Source organism: Nipponia nippon, unplaced genomic scaffold (genome assembly GCF_047370975.1).
Source record: "Nipponia nippon isolate SJK-2023a ecotype South Korea unplaced genomic scaffold, ASM4737097v1 scaffold_7, whole genome shotgun sequence".
In the NCBI taxonomy this organism is placed as follows: domain Eukaryota; kingdom Metazoa; phylum Chordata; class Aves; order Pelecaniformes; family Threskiornithidae; genus Nipponia; species Nipponia nippon.
This window is the reverse complement of record NW_028262391.1, coordinates 13,454,318-13,477,791: the sequence shown is the minus strand read 5'-3', so window position 1 is coordinate 13,477,791 and position 23,474 is coordinate 13,454,318. Positions and strand designations below refer to the sequence as shown.

Sequence of the window (23,474 nt, the reverse complement as noted above, 5' to 3'; positions counted from 1 at the left end):
ACAGGCAGCCTTCCCCAGCACCCTGCAGAGGATGCAGAGTTAATAGTTAACCCTTCTGGGGATTGAATGCCTTAGTGAGACACCAGACAGGGCTTTTTCAAAATGCAACCAGAATCTAGCTTTAAAGCAGCTCAACAAGTGACTGTGCTCAGAGGATTTCACCTCTCCGAACCTTACGACTGGCAAAATACCATCTACATGTCATTTACATGCTTAAATATAGTATCTTCTATTGGGAGAAACAAACAAACTGACAATGTGATACCGTGATACCTCGTTCGGACATGCTCTTTTATCTACTGGAAAGTTATAAAACTCAGCATAACAACAAAGCTAAAATAAGAGTGGTTGTCAGGCTCTGATGTTGGCTGTTAAACAGAATGAAAGAATATTCTTGGAAAAGGTCTCCCTCTTAGAAGGCAATTTTTTCTTCTTTGGGTCTTTTAAATGATTTATTTATCCTTTAAATTCCAAAATCTCAGAGCTTAATAGTTAAGCTGATATTCTTTCCAGGAGCTTTTTCATTTAAAGGAAGAAATAACACACTGTAGAAAGCTAAAGCAATTCCTGCACTACCCAAAGCACAGAGTAACCTTCTGCTCCAAAACACAGGGAAAAGATACTATCAGCTTTCATGTTATTTATCATACATTTTTTTTTTTCTCTAATGCCAAAGAGGAAAAGGGAGATATCTTATACGGATGCCTATAATTAAACAGTAACCTGTTAGAAAGCCAAAAATAATAATAAGCTCCACTGAGCATGAAGAGAGCGGCACATTTTTTCCGCGTGCAGCCCAGCTGCCGCCGGACGATAGCAGAAAAGTTAACAATTACACAAGACGCTCAGATCAAACCTGCGATAGGAGAGAGTTACGTCATGCTCAGAGACTCACCGCTGGATGCAGGGATCAGGGTAGTACTGCAAGGTGGTGAAAGGCGCCGGTTCAAAATTCATTTCCTTCAAGCCCCTCTTTGGGTACAGACCAAAATAAAATAAATAAATAGATATAAAGCCAGCAGGCTAAAAGCAATAAGGTCAAGTGGTACACGAGGTACAACTTTAGAGATTTATTTTACACGTGCGAATGGGTGGGATCTCCCAGGGACTTGGCCAATGGGATTCATCAAGTGACCTGAGCATCACCACCAGTCCCTCCTCGCCAGCTGGGCATCTTCTGCACAGATATTTTCCCCTCCTCTCAACATCCTTAATAAACCTTGGTGTATGTCGGCCACACTTGTTGTTGGAAGCTCATCTGGGGCATCTCTGAACTTCTGATCTCACCAGTCATTGGTTGCCTTCCTGTCTGACTTCACAGTTTAATTTTGGCAGCTCTTACGATTTCGCAGACTGCTGTGGCTGCTGGTCATCCTCGTCTCCAGATGGCCGGAGTTTCCTCTGCTAGGTGCAGCGCCCGTGCTGAATTTCATCGTATTTTAAAAGGTTTCCTTGTCAACTCTGTGGCTAATACCTGCGTAAAGTTGCCTGGGGAAATTTTCAGTCTCTCTCGTGCCACAGTTCAAACAGTCTGTTGTGGTCACAGTTTCAAAAGCTGAATGACAAAATATGGGGAAATTCCTCAATTAAAATTAACTCTGAACTTTTGCTCCTCTGCTTCCCCTTCCTGCCCTCCTCCCCCCAAGAAAACTATCAGACGTAGTTGTCAATGTTTCCCCTCTATGTCTTTTGACCTTTTTTTTCAAAGAGAATTGAGATGGTATAAAAATCTTTCATTGTTTTAGTGTTCTGCGAATAACATATACATTTTCCACATGAAAAACAACAGTTTCAAATATCTTGAGGAGGAAAGTAAGGAAAAAAGAAAATAGGAGTCATATTTTTCAGGCCACTAAAACCTAAAGAAACAAGAGTGAAGTCCACCAAAACAAACTACCAAAGATGAAAAGCAGATTTGGTTTTCCTGAAGGAGAATAAAAATCAGGAAGGAAGAGTTTAATTCCCCCCTTCCTTTTTTTTTTTTTTTTTTTTTTTTTTAATTCACACAGAAAATCATTCAGGAAAGCAATCTGGTTTGTTCCCCTGTTTTTCCCCCTCCATGGCTCATCCAAATAGTACAGGCTGTAAACCTATCCTGGTTTTGTGGTTTTGGAAAATGAGTGAAATATGAATCAGGAGCTAAATTAAAATGGATTCCAGCAGGAAAAAATAGCGTCCATGTATCTATGCACCAGTGGGATTGCATCTTGAAGCAGACGTATATGTTTGGGTATACGAAGAGAGGGGAAGGGGCTGGACTATAGCTCACCTACAGTGCAGCTTTTGTGCTGATATCAGCAAAAATGTCAACTTCCCAAGTGAAAGTCAGGAGCCCTCTGAGAGAGCAGCGATTGCCTCTTATTTTTCCCCTCTGTTTTTTCCTTGTAAGAAATTTTGGTTTGAAGAATGTCATGTGGAAACATTTTCTTTGCTGCCTGTGCCAGGGTGGCAGGGGAGCTATTTCAGCCTTGACATTCTCCACCCACGCTCAGCCTGATAGTTCCTAACATCTGTGAATTGTGAATCCTGTAAACTCGCAGGGCTGATCCCTGGCCAAGTCCAAGCAGCTTTCGTTACAATAAGCAGCATTCACCAAGGAAGAGAGGCTGGAAATGAAGGATGCATTTATTAACTAAAGTTAAGGGCTCCCTTGCTGCTGGACACTGCTTCCTCTGCCTGTCCTGTGGAGGAGCAGTAAATGAAACACCTTTCTTCTCTTAGGCTGAGCCCTGGAGTAAACACAAAGCCTCATAGCCTGCATCACTGGGGATGAAGTGTGGAAATGTCCAAACCAGGCTCTGCTGGGGAGGTGAGAGCAGGAAATCGCACCAGGGCTTGTGTACAGACGATGCGGCCCAGGGAGCATGGCTGCATAGTGGCTGCATCCCCTTCTGCTGCTGAGGTCAGGGTTGTGCTCACCGCTGTGCAGCCACCCCTCCTCCCAAGGCAGCAAATACCTCCAGGGAATGGGCAAGGAGGGCCAGGGGCCAATGCAAACTTGTAGTCCGCACTGCTAGCCTGGCTCTGGTCTAGGCTTTGAGCATCCACCCTCAACCAAAGACACAGCAGGCAAGTCCTCTCCCTGCACAAACCGTTTGAGCAAGAGCTTGTGTTCATGTTCTCTTGCTCCAGGACCTAGTTTCAATCTGCACCTGTGGGTGTGAGTATGGATAACCCACCTGGCTGGGGATGTGCATGCAGGCACCAGGCTGTGCTGTGGGTACACTCCTGAGACATTGTGCTTGGTCCTAGAGACATGCCACAAGCTTGTTGGATTTCTTCTACCATGCCCGTGGTGGGACTAGCTGAGAGCAGCCATGCATTGTGAGGTCTCCCAACAGCCTGCAAGAATTTGTCTTTCCTGATAGATTTCAGCCTAAAAGGAATAAACCTCATGCAAAAGAAATGCCATGTGAAAACAGCTGTTCTCATGAAATCCTGCTCTACCTACTTCTCCATGGAAGCTGGAGAAGAGTCTTTCCCAGCATGGCTTGGGCGCCAGGGCCAATGCACTGGGAGCAGGGGAAGGCTGGACAATTCCTACCCGGAGACTCAGACCTGCTGTCTTGGTTTTGGCGAGTCTCCTCAACTGGCACATGCACAGATAATGCTGTGTGCCCAGATCACACATCCCAAAGGCTTTGTGAAGTACAACAGGCAGCTCCTGGAATTGATGTTGCTGGGCTGCCTCTGCCTCCGAGGATGAACCTGACCCCTGGTTTTGCACTACCTTAACTCTGCACAGCAGAGTACCTCTCAGACACATTAAGTACCAGTCTGCTACAGCCCAAACTACCAAGCCTGTGATTCCTGCTTTTAGTGCCAAACACGTCTAGCAGCACTGCAGTCAAGAAGAGGCACTTAGTCTCCAGCTCGCAATTCACACTAAAAGAATAAATTCTCCTGAAAAACCATAATTAATTTAAAAAAGAAGCACCACATAATTGTAATAAGTAGTAGTAGCTTGGAGCAGGGCTCTCTTCTCACTCACAAGGAACTGATGGGAGGGGGTGTCTAGCAAGGTTATTTCCATAAAAACTTCAAAAGGGGCCACCAACTGCCCAAGGTCCTTACCAGCCCTTGTGCCTGGGGCTGGGCAAATGCAAATGGCTCACAGTTTAGCTCATTTTAGCAATGCACAAAGCACCTGGCTACTTTTCCCAGAGAGCTGGACATTTTCAGCCTCCCACAGAGATCTGGACATGTTTTGAAGTAGCTCAGAAAGTCCATTTTTGCTTTTCCCAGCTGGAAAACGGAGCCATGGAAACCCACTGGCGACAGTACACAAAAACCACCTACAAAAGCCAGCAAGTCTCCCAATTTCTCTCCCCCAACCCCAGCTTCCTTCCTCCCCCCTGCTCATAGCCAACATTTAGCTGTAGGTTGATTCACCATGAATTTCGGCAGAGATATCTACCATTGCAGTTAGACTGTGTCAAACTCTTCTCAGCTGCAAGGCGCTCCTTTGCATAGCACAGTCCGCAGTGGAAACACAAGCCACAGGGTGTGTGCGTGAGCGTATTGCCAGTACCCCATGCATAGCTGGGAGGCTGTTAAAGCTCAGTGGTATTTGGCCAACCCCATTTGCACTGCCTTAAAAAAAAAAAATAAAAAAAATCTACTGGGAGATGGAGCCCAAGACACTTGAGAGCTGAAGATTTTGGAGGGGGTCTGAGTGGGTACACGAGGACTTGAAAGCTTCATCACAGCAGCCTGGGAGCACAGGCAAGGGGGAGCTTCTTGCAATAGCAGACCTCAAAGGTAGTCAACTCAAGAGGAAAAGGGGCTTGTGATATCCTCAGTGTTCACTACTCTTCCTAGGAGGTTTCCTTGCTAGTAACGAGGGTGATGCTAGTCTAATGGCAGCAGGCACGTGTCCTGCAGAAGCAGGGCGGAAGCCAGGGTGTCAGGGATCTGTCTGGCTAGCGGATTTACAGCCAAGCCTCTAGCGCTTGCAGTAAGCAGGCGGCACAGGGATATGCGGAGGAAGCATGTGTGTAGGTGGGCAAGAATGCAGGGCATTGCTCTGCCACTGCTGCTTTCACGTCTGGGAGAGAAAAACAGCCAGAGAAACAGCTGTGGACTACTCTCCCGTTACCCTTCTGTGCACCCTTTCTACGTCTTCGATTTAAGCTGTCATTGAAACAACCACAAGATAATGTTTTAGCAGAGGCCAACTTTTATATCCTCAGGAGGAGACTGCTGGGGATTTATAATGGTATCCCCACCATCACCCAAACTCAGTGCCAGAATGCCCGTGTGCTAGCCCCAGTCTTGAAAGGGAGAGAGTTTCCTGACATCTCTGCAGCTCCAGTCCTGATCTATGGGTATGAAAATCTCTGAACAACTTGGAGCTAAGGAAGACACAGAGGGGGGATGCTAGCTTTGTTCTGAGCCACCTTTGCAACTGCTGGCTTCAGGATTTGCCTGGAATCAGCCCCACCCTTTAGACCAGGGGATGAAATATTTCATTCGCAGCTCGGGGTTTCCAGGGGAGTGGTTGCGGTTGTTTTGGGTTTTTCTAAGTTAAAATGAATTTCTTTTAAGAGCAAGAAGTCTGTGGAATAGTTGGGGATTTTTTGTTAGAAAAAGTTGAAGAGAGGGAAACAATTGCCTCCCACCAGCAATAAAATGTCTTTAGCTTGGCTATCCAAGCAAACAGGGATGCACGTCAGTGGCCCTTTTGAGCACATTTTCCAATTTCAACTAAATATTACAGATGTTTAAAGGTCTCAAAGATATTAAGGTTTTAAGAGTTTTGTGAACAGAAGCAAGCAGAAGAGAGACAACTTTTCAGTACTTCCAGTGAAGAGAAAGAGGCAACAGGAGTATGACCCTCACAGACTTTGGAGGGTCCACCTGAATGCTGCAATGGTGCGAAAAGCTTCCATAACAATTCACGTTTTGCCTCCAGCCAACAGGGATCTCTGATCCCACTGCTCCAGGAGTGTCAGATTTCTGGCTTTTGGCTCATGGAAGCCTTCCCCCAGACCCTCCATACTGAAAGACAAGGGACAGAGAGAATAACAAACTTAAAAAATAAACTAATAAATAAAAATACCGCAATTCTACATACAATTTTCCCCATTCCCCCAGCACCTTTTGTCCCCAGTGCAAATATAAACCACTAAAAAAAGGGTACTCAAACCCCAGCCCCTCCATGGTGGCACTGCCCTGCATGGGGACCACAGAGCTGCTGGCAGGGACGCAAGGGGCTGAGCCCAGGCAGCAGCTCTGGGACAGTGCTGTGTGGATGCAGCTGCAACATCTGCAGTCCAAGGCAGGCTTGGTCACCGATGGCCAAGTCGGGGCCCAGGACTGGCGACAACTCAGTAAGTGAGCAGTCCAGTACAACCCTAGGCACATCCAAAAAGAAGCTGACAAAGGTGTCTTAATGTACCACTCCCCACATCCTCCTCCTCCTGCTAAATCTAAACATATCAGTGCTAACAACTGTGGACTTCAAAATACACAGCAGCTTCAAGGTGCTACCTGCATGTGATGCCATGCACCTGGAGCTCTGCACTATCCTCATGTTGGCCATCAACTGTTATGTAGAGCTAGAAGTTAACAAAGTAGATGGCACTGTTACAGCCCTGCTCAGCAGGACAACATGAACCACTTTCAGAACTGTCTGGTTGCCTTTGGTGTCTCCTCTGTCACATCCATAGCATGAGAGCATCATCTACTCACAGTAAAGGACAGTATAGAATCATAGAATGCTTTGGGATGGAAGGGACCTTTGAAGGTAATCTAGTCCAACCCCCCTGCAATGAGCAGGGACATCTTCAACTGGATCGAGTTGCTCAGAGCCCTATCCAACCTGACCTTGAATGTTTCCAGAGATGAGGCATCAACCTGTTCCAGTGTTTCACCACCCTCATTGTAAAAAAATTCTTCCTTATATCCAGTCTGAATCTACCCTCCTTTAGTTTAAAACCATTACCCTTGTCCTGTCACAACAGGCCCTGCTAAACAGTTTGTCCCCATCTTTCTTATATGCTGCCTTTAAGTACTGAAAGGCTGCAATAAGGTCTCCCCGCAGCCTTCTCTTCTCCAGGCTGAATAACCCCAACTCTCTCAGTCTTCATAGGAGAGGTGTTCCACCCCTCTGGTCATTTTTGTGGCCCACCTCTGGAACCCACTCCAACAGGTCCATGTCCTTCCTGTGCTGAGGACCCGGGAGCTGGACACAGTACTGCAGGTGGGGTCTCACCAGAGCAGAGTAGAGGGGCAGAATCACCTCCCTCGACCTGCTGGCCACACTTCTTTTGATGAAGCCCAGGATACGGTTGACCTTCTGGGCTACGAGTGCACATTGCCGGCTCATGTCCAGCTTTTCATCCACCAGTACCCCCATGTCCTTCTTCTCAGGGCTGCTCTCAATCCCTTCATCCCCCAGCCTGTATTGATACCAGGGGTTGCCCTGACCCAGGTGCAAGACCTTGCACTTGTCCTTGTTGAATCCCATGAGGTTCACACAGGCCCACTTCTTGAGCTTATCCAAGTCCCTCTGGATGGCTTCCTGTCCCTCACGTGTGTCAACTGCACCACTCAGCTTGCTATTGTCTGCAAACTTACTAAGGGTGCACTTGATCCCACTGTCTGTCATTGAAGAAGATATTAAACAGTACTGGTCCCAATATGGACCCCTGAGGGACACCACTTGTCATCAGTCTCCATCTGGACGTCAAGCCGTCGACCACTACCCTCTGGAAATGACCATCCAGCCAATTCCTTATCCACCGAACAGTCCACCCATCAAACCCATATCTCTCCAATTTAGAGAGAAGGATATTATGGGGGACCATGTCAAAGGCCTTACAGAAGTCCAGATAGATGACATCCGTAGCTCTTCCCTTGTCCACTGATGCAGTCACTCCATCATAGAAGGGCATTAGGTCGGTGAGGCAGGACTTGCCCTTGGTGAAGCCATGCCAGCTGTCTCAAATCACCTCCCTGTCCTCCATGTGCTTTAGTATAGCTTCTAGAAGGATCTATTCCATGATCTTCCCAGGCATAGAGGTGAGGCTGACAAGTCAGTAGTTCCCAGGGTCCTCCTTTCTACCCTTTTTAAAAATGGTTGCAATGTTTCTCTTTTTCCAGTCCCCAGGGACTTCACCTGACTGCCATGACTTTTCAAATATCATAGAGAGTGGCTTGGCAACTACATCAGCCAGTTCCCTCAGGACTCTGGGACGCATCTCATCAGGTCTCATAGACTTATGTATGTTCAGGTTCCTCAGGTGGTCACAAACCTGATCTTCTCTTACAGTGGGAGAGACTTTGCTCACCCAGTCCCCAACTTGCAGTCCATCTGCTCGAGAGGTGTGGGAAGAGAGGTTTCCATTGAAGACTGAGGCAAAGAAGTTGTTGAGTACCTCAGCCTTCTCCTCGTCTGTGATTACCAGTTTGCCAGTCTTGCTCATCAGGTTGGGTAAGCTTTCTTTGGCCTTCCTTTTCTGGCTGACATACCTGTAGAAGCCCTTCTTGTTATTCTTTGCATCCCTTGCCAAGTTCAGCTCCAGCTGTGCCTTGGCCTTCCTGACCCCATACCTACACAACCAGGCAGCATCCCTATACTCTTCCCAGGATACCTGTCCCTGCTTCCACTAGCAGTGCAGTGTGTAGTTTGATGTTTTCCTTTGCAGGGATAGCAAATGGTTTCATGAGGCACAAACCAATTCTTGAGCATTTGTCCCCAGGCTATTGCCTCAGCAGGGACTCAGATGACAGGGCCTACAAGACTGACTAACCCACAGTGCAAAAGCTGAAGTCTTCTATGTTCTCCCTCCTCACCGTCATCTACTTTGTAGTCTTCTTCTGTCAGGGCATGCTATAGTCCTCTGCTTGAGCAACCCTGAAACCATTAATACTTCCAAGTGACCCAGAACAGCTACAGCAGGAACTTCCAACAGCTTCCCTTTCTACTCTAGCCCCACAGCTTCCAGCAAATCACTTTTTACTCTTCTCCACTTATCCCACATGTTTATGGAGACTCCCAGCTCACACAAGACAGTTAATGGCTTTCCTTGTTTGCTCCAGGTTTTCCTGTCTCCCAGATCCCAGGGCAGAGACTGGTGCTAGGAACAAGCCCAGAGGACCCATCTCAGCAGGCTAATTGAGACTGTGCTCTGGGCCCCCCACAAATGCCAGCTCTGCATGTTTCCTTGGGATCACTTGGAGCCAAAGAGCCTGCCCTGAGGCTGGCTTCACTTCTAACGCACCAGGCTTTATATCTCACTGATCCCCCAAACCAGGATCCTCGGAGACATAGTTTTCTGCATCACAGTCTGATGGTAAAACCTCAGTATAGCTATGGATGTCCCCTTTTCTGGAGACATTCCCACCACTGAGGGCCACATTGGGTCTTTTTTTTCCGGAAGTAGGGGCAGTGGGAAGTTTTGCCCCTTGTTTTCACCTAGCAGGAAGGAAATGGTATGAAAGCAGGCTTGAAGCTGAACATCCATTTTGGAAGCCGCAGTCTCAATTTTCTCACCATTGAGAAGAAGGAGTCAAACAAAACTGTAACTGTAAGGGCAATGCCATCAGTGAAGAGCAGGTATGAACACTGGAGGGGCTTCTTTTAGCTATTCCTGAACACCAGGGCTCTTCTCTCTATGAAGAGGGAGCACAAGGAACCATCTCAGAGACCAACATCAGGACACGAACACCCCAAACTAGAATTGGTGCTCCTCTTTGCTCCATCTCCCTGGCATGCCATGGAAAAGAAAAACCCAAGTCCTGTGGTATTCATGCATGAGGGAAGAAAGTGAGGCACAGAGGGCAGTGACTGTAGTGATAAATCAGAAACAAGGCCAAAAGCAGACTCCCCTCCTGCAGTCAGCTCCCCAGCAGTGCTCTGGTCCCAAGAGAGCCTGCCCTGTCCTCAAGAGCTGCAGGACACTGCGCAACTCCTCCAGGAAACTCCTGCCGCCTGAGGCAGGGAGGCATTAACAGACCTGCTGGGCAGAGGGAATTTCCCTCCCTGACATCAGTGCAGCTGCATCACCATCTCCGGGCGTTCCCGAGACATAGCGGGGCCACAGCCTGGGCTAAAGCTGGGCTGGATGTCGGAGTGCCTCGGGACAGGTGGCAACACCCCGCCGTGGGGTTGGGATTGCATATCAAAGGGGTCGCAGGAGCTGTGTAGGTGGAAGGCTTGGCCTCCCCATACAGCTGCCACACAACATGTCTGGCATTCTGGCGAGAACCACGCCACAAATACGCACGGCGTCATTGCACCCTGTGGGGTCAAGCCCAAGCTGGGGACAGAAACCCTGGTGACCACATCCTTATGGGGAGCACCTGCCCTGGCTCTGCTGTGCAGTGGGGTGGGTGGCAGAGGAAGGCAGAACCAGGAGCTCCTTGCAGTTTCCCTTCAGTTTTCTAGCAGAGGCTCACACTCATCCTCTCACCCCAGAACCATCCCAGAGTTTTCTCACGCTCTGCTCTCATCTCCCAGGCTTTCACACCAGAAGCCACAGAGGCTGACGCATGGGCATCAAGCGTATCGGCTTCTGAAGTGCTGGTGACAGCCAGCAGCATCAGACCAGAAGCAAATGAAAGAAGAGGTTTGCTCCACATTCAGCAAGTTGTCTGCGTAGAGAGATTCACTCAGAGAGAAAGTCAGTAGCAAGGATGGCATTTACTGTCAACATCGACAGAGGACACAGAAATGCAGTAGACTGAATATTGCTGCATCACCCATCTTTCACTTCCTCTAACTTTTCCTTGTAAGTCAGAGCTGAGCTGAATCCTAGCAATATCTGCTGTTTTCCATCTCCTGCATACTCCACACAAGCAGAAACCTCTCCATCCTTTTGGCAGCTTCAGAAAATATATCCTCCATGCAAAAGCATCGGTCTCAAAAGAATTTCTCATTTCCAAACAGGATACAATAAAAACTCACTGCTTGGCTGGCAGGGCTGTAGTTCCCAGCATTAAGGCTACGTCTGTCTTGCAATCCAAGATGCAAGCACAGCTCCTGCAGGCATACCTGAACTAATGGGATTAAAGCCAGTTCAAGAACCAGTAACAATTAAAAAAAATCCCCAAAGCATTAACCACTAGTGATGGATGCCCTGGTTGCAAACCTGCACATCCTCTGCTGAAGCCTATACTTCCACACCTCCCCAGCCAGCAGCACCCAGCTCACCCAGATTAGCATTAATGTGGGTGTGCTCACACAGGTAAAAATTGCCCTCCTGACTGTGCTGGAGATACAGCCCGAGAACACCTACATTTAGGAGCATAGGGGTCCTTTTCCAGGCTTGCAGCTTGAAAAACAGTAAGGACAGGACACGCTCAGCTCTGCTACTCAGTCCATCCTCCTCAGGATGGAGTTCAAAATCCACTTAATCAGTGACAGTAAAGTATATGGGCATAAAGTAAAGGCTTGATGCCACTTAAGTAACATATGAAAGTTGTTAAAACCTTTTTTTCTCCTCTCAGACTAAAGCTCAGGAAAGCTGAAGAGCCAGTGTTTCATGTTTTTATGGAGAAGATAATGACTTAAGGAGAGTCTCTTGCATTACCCCCATCTTTGCACTTTGAAAAAAAAAAAAAAAAAACACCAAAAAAAAAACCCCACCAAAAACCAACTCATATGGAATATCATCAAAACTTCACACCTCACTTTTTCCAAAGTGAAACAATTTCTGCTGTGACTCAGCCTAAGCACATCATTCATTGCACTCTTGAAGTAGGCAAAATATTAACCCTCTGTCCCAAGGTCTCAACTCAGCCTTCAGCTTTTCAAACCAGGGTAATTTCCCCATTGCCACGGGACAGCAGAAGCCAGCATTGCTCTTCACCAGGAAGCACACCTGCCAGAAGCAACAGACCAGCTGGGTAATGCCAGCTAAACAAGAAGTACATAGCACACGGGTGATCCAACATTTTTAGAAACCCAGTCCCTCCTTCTGGGGGATCAAACCTCCTCCAAGCAGCAATGCTGGTATGAGGCACACAGCAGGCAGCTGATTTCCAAGAATCAACCTGTTAAAAACCTCAGCGATATAACATGTTTAGAGGCAGCATGCATCTGCCGTACAGGAAAACGAGTTATTGGGAGGTCACGTAACAGTGCCATCTGGTGATCCCTGCCATCACGTTATTGACGGCCGTGCAGTCACAGGCAGCCACCCAAACCTCCCGGTACTCGTGGGACCAGCTCCGAGATGCTCAATGGACACCTCTTTGCAAAGAAAGTCCCACTGCTGAGCGCTGCTGCTGTCATTTCATGAGGTGGCAGGTCAGAAATACTCAATCTGGGAGTAGGGATAAGGGTGGGGGTTTTAGTTCTTTGGGGTTTGTTTTTGTTTTTTTTCCCCTTCTTCCTGCCTACCAGCTTTCCTGAAAAGTCCTGCAAGCATGAGTTTTAGTGAAGCTGAGCTAGGTCTCCATTCCCCATCCTATTACTATCCATTGAAAGGCTGAGCAAGCTAAATCCTGCCTTTTGCGGTATCTCTGCAGCCCCCTCACTTTCCATACCCTTTTCCAGGGGCTGTTCCAGAGTCACTTAGAGACCATGGTCTCTGTGGGTGTGAAAGCACAGGTCATCTCTGCCTTGCAGAGGTGCACTAGCCCTGGAGAACAGGGTATTTTAGCCCCTAGGCCCACATTTGAGACAAATGCAGAGCTGGGAAGCATTCCTGCTTTTTTTCTTTTTTTCTTGTCACCCTTCTTAGGCGTAGGGCTCCAAAGCACAGTACGAGTTGCTCAAACAGCATCAGTTCATAAAACCTTAACACTGCTTGCCTCCTGCTCAAGGATTTTCAGGCAGCATCCACAACCTGCATTAACTCTGCTAAAAGGAGCAGCTTTTGCAAGTCCTGTGGAGCCCACCTACCATACACACAGCTCCTGCACCTAAATCTGCTGCAGCTTAAGACAGCACCAAAGGGACAACCAAAATGTGTGGCATGCTGTCACCATTAAGCACTGCTCAGTTAGGGGCTGCCCACGTGCCTATAATCCACAACAAACATCAGGTAATTGGCATTTCCTTCGTGCTCACTACGCAAGAGGTGCCTCCCAAGTCCTCCTGGGACAGGTCCTGGAAGAGCAGGGGCCACCCGAGGCTGATCTCAGCTTTGAGAAAAACCTGTCACTTAGCACAGCTCTTTCTAGCCTGCTGGAAGGGAAGGAGGGGACACATCCAAAACCTCTCAAGCAGCTGCACCCCTGGCAAGTGCATCGCTAATCTACTGATGAATAACCCAATATCCCAAGTAGACAGAGGTGAATCTTTGCAGTAAGTCATCTGAGAAGATAGGGAAGGGAAAATTAATATAGTCTGCTCATAAAAGCATTTTCTCTTGTGTCTTCTCAGTCTCCAGGAATGGTCCAGAACTGTGCTTATTCTCCTTGTGGGAGAGCTGGTCTCTCATACCCTTGGCAGTTTGTATTACAGCCATCCCTCTGCCCTAAATAAATAAGTAAAAAAAAAAAACAAAACAAACAAAAAAAACCCACCAAAACACCAAACCAAACACAACACCCACAAAAAAACATTTCCACAGTCTGCAAAGCTCACAGTAATACTGCTCTTCATGTTTTTTTGCCTGATGCTAGCTCCTAGACTTGTCTCCCAAGAAATGAGAAACTTATTCACTTGCTTCCAGTTCTAACGTCCCGAGATCTCTAACAGTCCATACTTGAAAGTGGTGTTAAATATGCATTAAATTATTATTACTGATAACACCATTTAAAACAGCTTTATAAATGAAATGTATACCTGTCTAAGAGCACCTAATTAATGCCTCTTTCCAAATAACTTATCCTAAAGCATTAGTGATCAATTACTAGGCAGACAGGCTTTAAGAAAGTCTCTTCTAAAACAGATTGCAACATGCAGATTCTGTGCTGTTTAAACAATTCACATGCCTTTTTCACACATGATTTCAAGTTATAAGGTAAGCGAGACCACACAATATAATTTAACACACAGCAATCAAAAATTTCCACACAATCCTTTAATACAGAGCCATGTCCCTATGTAATAAGTGATGCAACAGACTTTCCCTGAAGTCCCAATTCCTGCAATTGAAGCTTAAGCCCAGCAAAGAAAGAATTAAAATTCTTTGGTTGCTGCTGAATCACTGGCTGCATTGGGTTATTTTACTGTGCATTAGACTTTAATTATAACTAAGCTCTAGCCATCTGTTCTACTCCCTAATTATAGATGCAACAAATATTTCACAATTTCAACTGTTAAAGAGATCTAAGAGAGCTCGGTTCATAGTATGCAAGGTTGGCTTCATTAGAACCCTTCACACTCTTGTTTAAGGTGCTGGGGAAGAGGAAAGAATACTCTGCACATGAAGTCTGCTGTCACTATTAATCCCAGGAAACCTTTGCTACATCAGCTTTCACACCTCTTGGAAGGACTGCAAACTACCCTTCACCAGGGCACAGAAGGCCAAACTCATTCTACCTGCTGGTGGCCTCTAACCCAGATGTTGCTGGTACCATAAGAGCTTGAGAGAGGGATGAGGAATTCGGATCACCTCCTAAAGGCTCATACCCTGGAGCATCAGCAGTTACAGCATTTGGAAAGGACTCTGGCAGATAAGCTCTGAGCTTTGTTTGCTGTGGAGGCTAAAGGTGCTTCCACCCCTAGCTGCCCACCTGGCTCCTCTTGCTGTGGTTGTTATCATGCTATGTACACCCTACTAGGATGAACCCCTGCGAGTGTTTCAGCTGTATCACTTCATAGAGCAGTGTCTCCTCAACGCCAAGAAAGCTGTGACTGTCTTTAGACATCATATTGTGAACAGCAGCAGCTGAAGACAAAGCCCCCATCCTGTCCCCTTCGTGCCTGCTGCATCATCTCAGCATGATGGCCAGGCAGGGAGAAGGGTTGGAGGAAGGTGTGATAGCACCCTAACCAGCCAGAGCTATGACACAGCACAGGTTGCTTAGTGTGGGCACTGTTACCAACTCTCCCTGCAGAGCCAAGGCTGGCTGCTCTTGCCCATAGGCTAGTGGATAGCCCAGGAGGAGAAACTTGCTGCAGACTCTGGAATCCCTCAGTCACCTTTCCAACAGCTCTGACCACTGTCATGAGACACAGCTGCAGCTGCCTGACTGTGCCACCACCACCACCTCCTCCCTCCCCTGTCTGCAGCACTGCCCAGTCCGGAGCTTCAAGCACGCTTATAGCTAGCTTGTGCCTACACAAACCACCTGGGCAACTGCCCAGTGTTTTGTGACTACGCACACCACCACTGACCTAGGCAATCCCTTGACCAACAATAAATAGTTAGATGCCCAGCAAGCTCCAGAGCAGTTATTCATCACAAAAATATTTTGTTTCACAGTGGCTGTCTGCAACTGTGTTCATACCCAGGTGCGGAGAGGAAGGTACCTCCTTTTCAGGTACATGCCACGGGCTACTTTTTGGGTTTGTGTGTCTGGGAAAAGCATGAAGAAAGTGGTCAGGAGAAGAAAATGTTGGATTCACAGAGCTTTGAGAGGCTGAATGTTTACATTTGTTAGTGTACCAGGAAAGATACAGCTTTGTAGACAAAAAAGAAAGCTAAGAAAGGGCAGAGTAACCCAGAAGCACATACAGTTTTCATGGTGGGATTTCACATAGTTATATTTTAAATTATCTCATCTCCTGCATCCACGGTGAGTTTTCAGATGAAATGCAGTGGTTTCTCACCACAATCATATGTAAGACCCTCTTTACATTTCAGTTCATTTAGGTATATGCCCAGACTTTCACTCTGAATGTAATGTTAAAATGAATTTAAAAAAAAGTAATCAACCAACACTTTTCTGCTGTGCTTTGACAAGGACCCAAAACCACCACGTTTCTTGTGGTTTTCTTCTAAAATCATTATGACAGGGTTGAGTGGAATCACGAGGCAGGTTTGCTGAGTGGTTTGGTTCTGAGAATATAAGAGAGTCCAGAGTTAAAGCATTTATATCTCTGGCATCAGGGCAAGGGATCACAGTGTTTCTGTGGGCACTCATAACCATGTGCTTGCATGTCCTAGCCTCTGGGTGATTATATATCACACAAGGTGATAACATGCACACTGAGAATAACTCTGCAGGAGACACCATGCATGGAAAGAAGCAACTCTCTATTATTTCCTTGAAGTTAGTCTCAGAGCTAAAGCCAGAAAGTCCTGCTCTGCCATTCTAGTTCAACTTTAACCCATAAGAAAAGCAACAGCAGAGTTGCTTCCACCTCAAGGAAGAAGCAGACCAAAGCCTAGCATTGTCCAAAGATCTCCTAAAGCTTTCCAGAGCCATATGCGGAGTTCCCTTTGCCCTCAGGTGAGAGACAGTCTTACCTCTGCAAAGGTCCTGGAAACTGGTGGCTTCTCTTTCCACCACAGATGCCTGTTTGGTTTAGACTTTGATGTTGAATTCAGTAACCATCTGAGAAGTGACCAGAGCCAACTCCCACAAGGGCAGCCCATGGGCGAGAGTGCAGCCTTAAGTTCAAAACTCAAATATAAGCAGAGGTTCATATGGCACTTCAAAAAGCATTATTAACGGGACACATGGGATCCAGATTTGGCCTGAAACTCTGTCCTTATTCACATCACAACATAATTCTCACCGACTTAGGGTTTTTGCCACTGGGATATTATTTGCAGTTTAATTAACGGACTACAGCTATATCTTTCCTCTTTTGGTACTTCCCTGCTTTTCACACCCTGAGGAGTACTCAGCAAGCAAGCAGCCTAGGGAACAGGTATTCAGAAATCCCTCTTAGCACAAGAGTCAGTGTTGTGCGTAGCTTATCCTGTGCTAAGAGGCTGACATAGATACTGTGAAAAAACGCCTGCAAGGAAGCCAAATTAGGGGATCCACTTAAGGAGATTAAATAATTCACTGTGGCATTTTTCAAGAGCTAAATAAAAAGGGAAAAAAATCTCTTCATTTGAATGATCCCCCCACCCTTACATAAAAGGGTAAAAACTTCCTTACTGTTTTTCCCGCCAATGATCAATTTTATTCAATATGATTTCTGTTTCTGATGTACCTTTTTGCCACCCAGTCAGTTTCTGCATCCACCCAGAACCAGCCAGATCAATATTGTAAGCACAGAGAAAGGAAGAAAGCAGCACAGTGAAAGGCTGCAGTCCACATAGGAGCTGTTTGCTTCAAGTCAGCGCATCAGATGTGTGTTTTTACTCGCAGACGTAGTGCAAATTCTGAATCAAAAGCCAGGATTTTCCCCACCCACCACTCTGTATTCACTGAACGTCGCCAAGCAATAAATTCAACACGTTGCACTGGGAGATTAAGTTATGCTCCCTGCATAGCAAGGACAGCTGCACTGCACTGAGGATACACTAACAATGTAGAATTTTATTGATTTTTGGCTGATCGCAACACTGTTGACCTCAAGACGTGTGGTGCTAGATGAAGATTAATGGTGAGGAATCTAGATGGGATCGATTACTAGTTTCTGTAGACACATTTGGCATGTCTATGGAATATGTGTGTTGAGTTGCTCTGCCCTGCTCTTCTAAGCAGACACATAGCGAGCTCTGCTCTAACCAGATAAGATTCAGCTCAGGACAAAAAGCCGTGCAGTTATGCAAGCCTGGCTGAAAGCCCAGACCAATATACCCAGCACCAACATAGCCACGGCCGCATGGCTCAGATCAGTGCTGGCTTTTGTCCAGACCAGACAGGGGCTCACATCTGTCCGCAAACACTGGCTTGCCATCCTCTCCATCCAGCAAGGTCTGATCCTGCAAGACTCTGTGCTCAGGGTGTGCCTCATTCCTCATGATGCATCCAGCATCATCTTAGGTCAGACCATCCATAAACTGTAGGAGAACTACTTGCATTTCACAGTGGCCAAGAACTGTGCAAGCCAGGCTGGGGATGACATTCAGCAGATTCAGGCTGTCCTTAGATGATGCAGCTGACCTAAAGCAAGTGATTTGGAGGTGATTGGATAGTAGTAAACAAGTCATCCTGCCTGCAGGGGCAGAAAGCATCACAAATATGCAAGTTACAGTAACTTTCCAGAAAAGGAGAGGGAGGAATAAGTGGAGACCTGCTCTGAGGTGAGTAACTGGGTAGAGTCATCTGCCCTAACCCACGGTGCACCTGCTCTCAGGCTCTCTTGCTCCAGCCCTCAGCACCCTCACCTCACCTTCCCTGTGCTGCCACATCAAGGCAAGCACAAAGCACCTCTCTGTGCCTGAGGCGGCTCAAGAATTCCCAGTGGTGCCGGAGCATGAGCAGGGAAAGGGGCAGAGCTGGGAAGGGTAAGAGAAAGGGCAAAGAGTCCTGCAGTTGCTCCTTCTGTTGCCACATGGAAAGGATCAAAGGGAGCAACAGCCCCTTTCTGAAAACATCTCCTGCTCAGCAAGAGCCACATGGGCCAAGATTTCCCCCCAGCAGCACACAACTGGTGTGGCCACCAGCATGGCTTTCCAAGGCTCCAGTCACAATGAAACAGAGAGCAAATCTTGCCAGGACTGCCTTGCCATTTTGGCAGCCAGCTAACACATGCAACTGCCTGTGGTTAGAGAGCGCCCTAGAGGTAAAAACACCTCTGGGCAGAAGCAGCTAGCCTCTTGCTAGGAGTTTCTGAAGAAAATCAAAGGGGTTTGGACCATCTGAAAGGTGTAGAAAAAGATGTGCAAGAGCAGGAAAAAATTAATGACTCTGTCAGAGAATAGGAAAGCAGCCCTGAAGCAATGAAAAGTAGGAAAGCATGATTATAGCAGAGATTGCATCCAGCACAGACCCCAGCAGAGAGGATAGGCTGGAGTCCCAGAGTTAAGGCTGTAGGGACTCTCTGAAGACATGTTTCAGCAAAGGTCTCCTCCAAAGTAGGTGTAGAAAATGGGGTTGGCAGAAATGGATCAACAGTGCATTCCCTGTTTGTGTAACAGGTCTGAAAACACACATCATTCTGCAATAGCCCTCTGAAAGAGGTTTTTGCTATCATCCTAGAAAGACACTGCAACATGAGAATGGATCTTCAAAGATATGGATGGGAAGAGAAGAGGAAAAGAAAAAAAAAAGAAAAATCGATCTAGGTATATGGAAGGGAAGCATCTTGACAGGGACACACTATCATTGCCCTAGTTTCTATCTATTGTCAGTATAAACTATTCCTTTTATTTCCAATAAGACTTCCAACAAGAAGTTACAATTTTAATTCTTTTAAATGGCCAAGCTGAGGTAGGGCAACTGCTGTCATGTTGAAAGTTTTGGTATATGTGCTATATCAATGACTTAAACTGAGCATATAACCATGGCCTTGTATCAACCCATGACCTTCAAAGAATGAGCTTTTGCAGCAGGTTTCACCACAGAAAGCACGTGCACATGGATTAAAAGCCTTGTAAATGTCACATGGTTTCCTTAGAGACTCACACAGACGCACACACAGGTATACATGATGTACCTAAGTGTGCAGTGGGTTCTCTTTGCTCCCTCACAAAATATGCAAAACAAGGAAGGTCCTGAGAAAAATCATAGAGAAAGTTCTTCTCGGCTGTGTGCTAACTCAGATGCCGGGAACCATGCAGCTCTCTGTATTGAACTTCGCAAATGAAAACCATTCATCAAGAACGTCCCAAGAAATGCTGGGCTCAAACATCAAGTTTGCTTTCTAATGGAAATGACCTGTTAGATATTGAACGTTGTGGGTTAATTACTGGTGCCAATGAGGAACGAGTCACACAAGACTACTCCAGAAGCATCAGAACTCAAAATATTAATCCATGGCTTGCAAATGAATGTCACTTCAATTAATGAGATGCTGACTTGTGTTTGCAAACGTTGGAGCCCCTGAGGCTTTTATGGGAGTGAGGAACAAAACAGCCAAGCTGTTCTGATCCAGCGCAGCGCACTGGTGCACACAGGGCCACTACAAATGAAATAAGAACAGACCAAATCTCCTCTTGCCAGAGACAGGCAGCTAAACATTGTAGTGACACAGTACTGCTCTGGCAGAACAAGATGAGGATAAGCCACATGAAAGCTAACTTGTCTACACTGGAAAACCAGCTGGAGCTGGTATTATGAAATGCTGTCACCTGCCACTCTGCAGTGCTCCCACTTGACCCCTCTGTTCCTGAGCAGAAGTAGCTTTAGTTCAGGGCAGTTCAAAGACAACTCATCATCCCTGGGCAGCTCGTCTTCTGTTTTGTACCCGTGACCACATTGCAGAGTGATTCTGATCTGGTCAGTGTCCTCTGGTAGACAAAACCCTGGTACACGGACAGTCTGCCTTTCTAAAGCAAGATAATTATACCCAACATCATTAGCAACAAAACAATTAATCCCTAATTCCAAAGTGTTTATACAAATAAGATGGAGATAAGAAAAAGAACAAACCCTTTGTAAATGTAGCAGAGCATAGGGTGTCTGTGTACGCCTCACTTAATTACCTATTCAAAAGGAACAAAGCATCTTTCGTACTGTGACTCCAAAAATTAATTAGTCTCAGTTCTCATTAAATAATGATCCAGTTCAGCCCTAATTAAATTAGGCTGTCTTTGACAATCAGCTGCAGTCTAGCTATTGAAGGTAACTAGCTCCTTTTCCCTTCATCTCTCCCAGGCGTCAGCAGAGGCAGGGATGCTGGCAGTGTCAAAAAAACCTCATATTCCGGGCTTGGGCTAGAAGACTAAGGACGTGGAGGTTCTGCCAGTAACTTACAGTTTCTTTAAAAAAAAGGAGGGGGGAAGAAGTTTGCTACATGACTCTGTCATCACTGATGCTGGCCCAATAAATCTGCCCTGTGGGGGCTCAAGCCAGCCTTCAACAGAGGTTCCCTTCTGCATGACCGCCCACGGATGGTGAGATCGCAATCACAGCAATATCTTTCTTGCTGAGCTGGTCCTTTAAAAGTCTCATTATGCTGTAGCTGAAACAGGACAACTCACCTCGCACATTTTCTGCTCTTCCATCTGACCCTGAACAGAAGCTTATGGGAGAGGGACCAAGCACACCCTTGGGTTAAGGGAGTGGGTTATAGCACACCAGGCTCACCAGGTCCGTGCCTGCAGCACTTCGACAGGCTTCCATGTTTTCCAGCTCTGGGAGACCCCAAGCCAGAGATGTTAATGTTGCATTTAGTAGCCCAGTCGCTTGTCTTTCATTAGTTATCTAATTTTAAACTGGAAGAAATTTTTTGTACCCATAGCTTCCTCTGGTAACAAGTTACACAGCGTAACTGCTCAGTGTGCCAAGAAGAGCAACTCAGACAAGTGAAAAGAACACACACATCTGCAAGTTTTAGACACAGTCTGCTATGGGTTGGTCTGCACTTGGCAGCCACCAGTCTAGTTTTATCCACCAGCTCCTGAGAGTAAGCAAGCATGAAGTCTCTAGATAACCTTCTCCATGCCACTCACTAGTTAGTTGATTCCTAACATACTTCCCCTCTCACTCACTTTTTCGAGGCTGGAGTCCTCACCTGCTTAGCTGTTTCTTTTATGGAAACTGCTTCATGTCTTTACTCATCAATTGATTCTTTTGAAGTTTGACCAGATTACCAGAGACCCAAACACTTCCCAGAAAATCACTGGGAAATACAATGCGCAAGGAACTCAGGGTGGGGAACAGCCACACCAAAATAGATTTTTCTCCTGTAACATTTTACAAATCCCAAGAGAAAGAAAAGATACAGAGGCAAGGAGATTATAAATATTTGTAGATAGAATCATAGAATTGTCAAGGTTCGAAAAGACCCTTAAGATCATCGAGTCCAACCGTTAACTTAGCACTGCCAAGTCCACCACTAAACCATGTCCTCAAGCACCGCATCTACCTGTCTTTTAAATACCTCCGGGGATGGAGACTCAACCACTTCCCTGGGCAGCCTGTTCCAGCACCTGACTACCCTCTCGGTGAAGAACTTTTTCCTAATATCCAACCTAATCTTCCCCTGGCGCAGCTTGAGGCTGTTTCCTCTTGTCCTATCGCTTGTTACCTGGGAGAAGAGACTGACCCCCACCTCGCTACAACCTCCTTTCAGGTAGCTGTAGAGAGCAATAAGGTCTCCCCTCAGCCTCCTCTTCTCCAAACTAAACAACCCCAGTTCCCTCAGCCACTCCTCATAAGACTTGTGCTCCAGACCCTTCACCAGCTTCGTTGCCCTTCTTTGGACACGCTCCAGCACCTCGATGTCCTTCTTGTAGTGAGGGGTCCAAAACTGAACACACTACTTGAGGTGTGGCCTCACCAGTGCCGAGTACAGGGGCACTATCACCTCCCTGGTCCTGCTGGCCACACTATTCCTGATACAAACCAGGATGCCATTGGCCCTCTTGGCCACCTGGGCACACTGCTGGCTCATGTTCAGGCGGCTGTCAACCAACACCCACAGGTCCTTTTCTGCCAGGCAGCTCTCCAGCCACTTCTCCCCCAGGCTGTAGCATTGCATGGGGTGGTTGTGACCCAAGTGCAAGACCTGGCACTGAGCCTTGTTGAACCTCATACAGTTGGCCCCGGCCCAACGATCCAGTCTGTCCAGATCCCTCTGTAGGGCCTTCCTACCTTCAGGCAGATCGACACTTCCACCCAACTTGGTGTCATCTGCAAACTTACTGAGGGTACACTCGATCCCCTCATCCAGATCGTCAATGAAGATGTTGAACAGGACCAGCTCCAACATTGAGCCCTGAGGAGCACCACTCGTGACCGGCCACCAACTGGATTTGACTCCATTCACCACCACTCTCTGGGCTCGGCCCTTCAGCCAGTTTTTAATCCAGCGGAGAGTGCACCCATCCAAGCCATGAGCAGCCAGCTTCTCCAGGAGAATGCTGTGGGAGACAGTGTCAAAGGCCTTACTAAAGTCCAAGTAGACAACATCCACAGCCTTCCCCTCATCCACTATCAGCAGTGTCAAGCCACAGATAAGCATTTCAGAGAGTTTGCATAATAATCTGTGTGTCAATGCGCTGCCAATAAAACGACTGAATTGTAACCTTGTAAAATGAAGTCCAACTGTCCAGCAAATAACTACATCAACTTTCACAGACAATGTCACTAGTCAGTCCAATTTCAAATGTCACCCTTGCAAACAAGCACATGCCCATATCCCTGGCACACTTGCACCTTTATTTCTCCAAGGCAGCTATTAGGTGCCAAGCAACGTCCTTATTCATTTGGTGAATGCCTGCTCCAGAAGAAAGGCAAATGAACCTGCTGTGCCACTTCCCCCCCCCCATTTCCTAGACAAGTATTGTAGATCCAAACCCCACCAAACCTCCTTGCTCAGATCTGTGGAAACTTGTGTTCCAACAAGTTAAAATTACACTGAACTCCCTGCAATTTGAGAGCTCCTTAATGTGCGGGCACTTTGGGAGATTACACAAAAATGTGAAATGTTCAAGTCATTTGAAATTGCCATGTGATCAGCACAGAGTAAAGGGACATTACTGGACTGCTTTGGATGGTTCTGTAAAACCTTGTAGCTTGGGATTCAAGCGGCACTAGGAGATGTACACACATCCCTTAAG

General features: G+C 46.8%; 1 long non-coding RNA gene across 1 annotated transcript in view; it reads right to left on the bottom strand.

Annotated features, from left to right (window-relative positions):
• Positions 1-1,055: 1,055 nt before the first annotated feature.
• The window catches only part of LOC148050828 (uncharacterized), a 28,044-nt gene continuing 5,625 nt past the window's right edge, over positions 1,056-23,474 (bottom strand). The window contains exon 2 of the long non-coding RNA XR_015700614.1: positions 1,056-1,555. This is a non-coding gene — a long non-coding RNA (uncharacterized LOC148050828). The remainder of the gene's footprint in view (positions 1,556-23,474) is intronic.